Here is a 6,265-nt window from a genome sequence, read left to right as displayed (position 1 = left end):
GTGGGAAGGGATGGGTGGGAGAACAGAGGGAGGGAAGGGGGCTTATGTGACTTTCGGGGAGTGGGGAACCAGAAAAGGGGAAATCATTTGAAATGTAAATAAAAAATACATCGAATAAATTTTTTTTAAAAAAAGAAAGAAAATGAAAAAATAATGAAGCCTAACATGGATTCCTTAGAAAATGTGGTCTACATGTAGTTGTTTTCAGTGTCTGAAAATTAAAATAATTTGGAGAATCACCCCCCCCCAAAAAAAAAGAAAGAAAGAAAGTAAGCATCATTAAGGAAAAAAACTGCATCCAGACATGGTGTCACAGGCCTTTAACCAAAGCACTGGGAAGGTAGAGGCAGGCAGAGCTCTGAGTTGAAATGTGCTCTGAGAACTCCCAGCCTATGTCCTTAATTCCAGCATTAAGGAGTTAGATGCAGGCAGACTTGTTAGTACAATGCTAACCTGGTCAAAAGTTCCATAATAGTCTATGCTACCCATAGAATCCCTGCTTAAAAACAACAAAGAGTAAAAACAAAAACAAAATGAAAACAAGAACTTGTTCATATTCATGAACCTTCCCAACTTCTCTTGGGCCTGTTTCCTGCTCCCCCACAATGCTGGGAGCTTCTTTTGCACCCTGAAGTGTCTTTCCCACTTACATATATCCAAACCTCCAAGTCAAGAGATCACAAGTGCTGTCAGGATGGGAGCCTTAAATGTCACTTTCTATTCTATGTGGTCTATACTGTCTGTGTGTTAAGCTAACCCCATCTGAGACACCCTCCACTTTCTGGGGCAGTCAAAGTGGCATCCCCATGCCTTTGCTCCCTGACCTGCCTCTCCTTGCTTGAATACAATACCTCAATGGGTTTAAAGTAGATTCTTGTTGGTTTTTGTTTTTTTTTAAAACTGGAAAACTATGCATCTACCAGATTCTGTAGATATCACTACCAAGCTATTCTCTGACACTGGGTAACATCTCTCAGTGCTGTTTATTGACTGAGACAGGGTTTGTTTATGCAGCAAGCTAGACTCAACCGAGAGGCTGCTCTCCTCCTCCCCGCATCTGGCTATAGAAACTGCATCCTTGCTAGAGAAACACTATTAAATGAACTGCATCACTACTTCTCCTGACACAAGATGAATGCACTCACATTATCCTCCTGCCTCAGGCTTCTGAGTAGCTCTCCTAGCAGTCACCTGCCCCAGCATCCAGCACATCTTTTAAACTCTTGACCAGGCTCATGATGGAGACCAGAACAAAGGTTCTAAAAACAATGACATTTTCAGCATTATATTTCAAGTCTATAATGAGGAACAGTTCTGGAAACCATGAGCTGACTCACTCTAAGTACTAAGCTCCTAACATAAAAATAAAACTCAGTCGAAGTTAGAGGGTCACATCATAACACACGCTTAATCAGGCTGAGGAACAATGATTGCTAAAAGTTGGAGCCCAGTCATGTCTGGGCAACACAGTGAATGCCAGATAATTTTAGGTACACAATGAAACCTCATCTCAAAAAAATAAAAATGAAGTATATCGATACCTAACTAAAAACTGGCTGTTTGTGGGTTGAATCAATTCAAAAAGTCTTTTATTCCCTGTTAGTTTGGTTTGGTTTTTTTGGGGGGGAGGTGTTTTGTTTTGTCTGTTTTGTTTTCAGTTTTTGAGACACAAAAACTGTTTCTCTGTATATCCCTGACTATCCAGGAACTTATTCTGTAGACAAGGCTGCCTTGGAACTCAGAGATCCACCTGCCTCTGCCTAAAGAGTCCTAGGATTAAAACTACAACCAAATGGCTTCAGTAAATGAGATCTCAATTTTCAGTCTGGACTAAGGTTCTTCCTGGGTACAGATCTGATCCAATCTGCCTACACTATTGAAATATCAAAATGAGCATGTGGGTAGAGTCTCAATTATTTAATTAGAGGCCAACTTTAGTTGGGAGGGTGTGGTTACACAGGAACGGTTCAGTGGAAAGGTATATAAAGAGTCAGAGCATTTAGTGGAAAGGTGTACAAAGACTCACAGCTTTAGAGGTTTTGGAGTCTGGAGTCACAGCCTTCCCCTGCCTGAATATGGAGACCTCTCATCAGTGACCAGATCAGGTAAGTCCTCAGCTCATCAGGATACCTCATCTCAGTGCAGCCTAGTCTAGACTTGTCCTCACTTCAAATAGTGTGTGTGTGTGTGCGCGCGTGTGTGTGCGTGTGTGTGTGTGTGTGTGTGTGTGTGTGTGTGTGTGGTTACTAAACAAAAAGGTCCTTAAAATAACAATAACATTCTTAGCTTTATATTTCATGTCTATCATGAGGTTCAGGAGACCATGAGCTGGCTAACTCTAAGAACTATGCTGTTAACATAAGAATAGAACTCAGAGGTAGAAGTTCATGTCATAAAACAGGTTTAATCAGGCTGAGGGACAAGGATTGCTGAAAGTTGGATCCCTATCCATAGATCCATAATTAATTCAACCCATAAACACCCAGTTTTTAGTTAAGAATCTATATCTTCAGTCACTAATTTGTATTTTTAAAATTTTTTTAAATATTTTTATTTTCTATTTTCTTTGTTTACATTTCAAATGATTTCCCCTTTCCCAGATCCCCCCTCCCCATATGTCTCATAAACCTTCTCTCCATCCATTCTCCAATCACCTCCCTCCTTTTTCTTTGTCCTTATATTCCCCTCCAATGCTAGATCAATCCTTTCCAGGAACAGGACCCTCTCCATACTTCTTCATGGGAAGTATGTTACACTTCATTTGTTACACAATTTGTGCCTTGGGTATTCAGGGCTTCTGGGCTAATTAATATCCACTTATCAGAGATTGCATTCCATATGTATTCTTTTGTGATTGGGTTACCTCACTTAGGATGATATTTTCCAGATCAAACTATTTGCCTAAAAAATTTGAGAATTCATCGTTTCTAATTGCTGAGTAGTATTCCATTGTATAAATATACCACATTTTCTGTATCCATTCCTCCTTTGAGGGACATCTGGGTTCGTTCCAGCTTCTGGCTATTATAAATAAGGCTGCTATGAATATAATGGAGCATGTGTCTTTATTGCATGCTGGGGAATCCTTTGGATATATGCCCAGGAGAGGTATGGCAGGGTCCTCCAGAAATGTCATGTCCAATTTTCTGAGGAACCTGCCAGACTGATTTCCAAAGTGGTTGTAACATCTTACAGTCCGACTAGCAGTGGAGGAGTGTTCCTCTTTCTCCACAGCCTCGCCAACACCTACTGTCTCCTGAGTTTTTGACCTTAGCCATTCTGACTGGTGTAAGGTCAAATCCCACTTTTTAGTTAGGAATCTATGTTTTCAGTTACTAATTTGTCTTTTTTGAGATGACATATTTCTATATAACCCTGACTGGCCCAGAATTCACAGAGATTCTCCTGCCTCATAAACCTGAAGGCTGCTTATTCATAATATTCCAGTGTGTTTCCAATTATTAATTGTGTCACTATGGTTTCCACAGTGTTGTTGTTGTTGTTGTTGTTGTTGCTGTTGTCGTTGTTGTTTTGAGACAGTCACACTAAGAATGACATGGTGGAGGAACCTTCAGGCGCCTGCTTTGGGATCTGAACAGCCTGGGCCACAGCACTCGGTCTCCAGGAAGTACGGGGGGGACCTGGTGTGCACCCAGAGGTAGTCTGGGAGCTCACAGCACAGCTCCTCCCCTGTGGCACAGAGCTTAGGCTTCAGTCCTGAGGCCTCTGGCGGTAGCCCGCGGACCTCTCCGCTTCAGGATCCAGATCAGCCTGAGCAGCAGCACCACATCTCCAGGTCCTGAAAGAGGCAAGTAGGGCTTCCAGGCAGCCAGCGGGGAGAAGTCGGTGTGCTCCTGTGAATACAGCGGGCCCCAGCAGGAGCCTTCAGGTGTCTGCTTCGGGGTCTGAACAGCCTGGACAACAACACCCTGTCTCCAGGCAGTGCAGGAGGTAAGCTGTGCACCAGAGGCCACCTGGGAAGGGGCAGCTTGCACTGGTGAGTCCAGCATTGACAACACCAACTAACACCAGTGAAAACTAGATGGCAAAAGGTAGACGCAGGAACGTCACTAACAGAAATCAAGGCAATATGGCAACATCTGAACCCAATTCTCCTTTACCAGCATGTCCTGGATACCCTATCACACCAGTAAAACAAGATTTGGATTTAAAATCACTGGTCATGATGCTGGTCCAGGAACACATGAAGGACATACTTAAAGAAATTCAGGAGAAAATGGATCAGAAGTTAGAAGCCCTTGCAAGGGAAACACAAAAATCATTGAAAGAAATCCAGGAGAATACAAAAGCCAATAATGAGGAAACACAAAAAACACTTAAAAAAATACAGGAGAACTTTGGTCAGCAGGCTGCGGTCATGAAAGAGGAAACACAAAAATCTCTTAAAGAATTACAGGAAAGCACAAACAAGCAAGTGAAGGAGCTAAGCAAAACAATCCAGGATCTAAAATCAGAAGTAGAAACAACTAAGAAAACTCAAAGGGAGACAACTTTGGAGATAGAAAGCCTTGGGAAGAAATCAGTGGACATAGATGCAAATATCAACAACAGAATACAAGAGATAGAAGAAAGAATCTCAGACGCTGAAGATACCATAGAAACCATGGACTCAACAGTTAAAGAAAATGCAAAAAGCAAAAAGCTTGTAACCCAAAATATCCAGGAAATCCAGGACACAATGAGAAGACCAAACCTAAGGATTATAGGCATAGAGGAGAGTGAAGATTTACAGCTTAAAGGGCCAGCAAATATCTTCAATAAAATTATGGAGGAAACTTCCCTAACCTAAAGAGAGAGATGCCCATGAATATATAAGAAGCCTACAGAACTCCAAACAGACTGGACCAGAACAGAAATACTTCCCGTCACATAATAATCAAAACACCAAATGTACTAAACAAAGAAAGAATATTAAAAGCAGTAAGAGAAAAAGGCCAAGTAACATATAAAGGAAGACCTATCAGAATCACAGTAGACTTTTCACCTGAGACTATGAAGGCTAGAAGATCCTGGGCTGATCTCATGCAGACTCTAAGAGAACACAAATGCCAGCCAAAACTACTATATCCAGCAAAACTCTCAATCACCGTAGATGGAGAAACTAAGATATTCCATGACAAAACCAAGTTTACCCAATATCTATCCACAAACCCAGCCCTACAAAGGATAGTAGGAGGAAAACACCAATACAAGGAGGGAAACTTCACCCTGGAAAAAGCAAGATAGTAACCTTTCATCAAACCCAAAAGAAGTTAAGCAATCAAATTTAAAAAATAACGTCAAAAATGACAGGAAGTAACAATCACTATTCCTTAATATCTCTTAACATCAATGGACTCAATGCCCCAATAATAAGACATAGACTAACTGACTGGATACATAAACAGGACCCTACATTTTGCTGCTTACAGGAAACACACCTAAGGGTCAAAGACAAACACTACCTTAGAGTAAAAGGCTGGAAGACAATTTTACAAGCAAATGGACTCAGGAAACAAGCTGGAGTAGCCAGTTTAATATCAGATAAAATTGACTTTCAACCCAAAGCCATCAAAAGAGACTCTGAGGGACACTTCTTGCTGGTCAAAGGAAAAATACAACAAGAAGAACTCTCAATCCTGAACATCTATGCTCCAAATGCAAGGGCACCCTCATTCGTAAAAGAAACTTTATTAAAGCTCAAAGCACACATTGCACCTAACACAATAATTGTGGGTGACTTCAACACTGCACTTTCCTCAATGGACCGATCAGGAAAACAGAAACTAAACAGGGACATAATGAAACTAATTGAAGCTTTGGACCAATTAGATTTAACAGATATATATAGAACATTCTATCCTAAAGCAAAAGAATATACCTTTTTCTCAGCACCTTATGGTACCTTCTCCAAAATCGACCATATAATTGGTCACAAGACAGACCTCAACAAATATAAGAAGATTGAACTAATCCCATGCCTCCTATCAGATCACTATGGAGTAAAAGTGGTCTTCAATAGCAACAAAAACAACAGAAAACCCACATACACGTGGAAATTGAACAATATTCTACTCAATGATACCTTGGTCAAGGAAAAAATAAAGAAAGAAATTAAAGACTTTTTAGAACACAATGAAAATGAAGACACAACATATCCAAATCTATGGGACACAATGAAAGCAGTACTAAGAGGAAAACTCATAGCCCTGAGTGCCTCCAAAAAGAAAATGGAGAGAGCATACATTACCAGCTTAATGACACA

This window comes from Apodemus sylvaticus, chromosome 3 (genome assembly GCF_947179515.1).
Source record: "Apodemus sylvaticus chromosome 3, mApoSyl1.1, whole genome shotgun sequence".
NCBI classification, from domain to species: Eukaryota; Metazoa; Chordata; class Mammalia; order Rodentia; family Muridae; genus Apodemus; species Apodemus sylvaticus.
The sequence above is the reverse complement of the archived record's forward strand: the minus strand, read 5'-3'. Positions refer to the sequence as shown.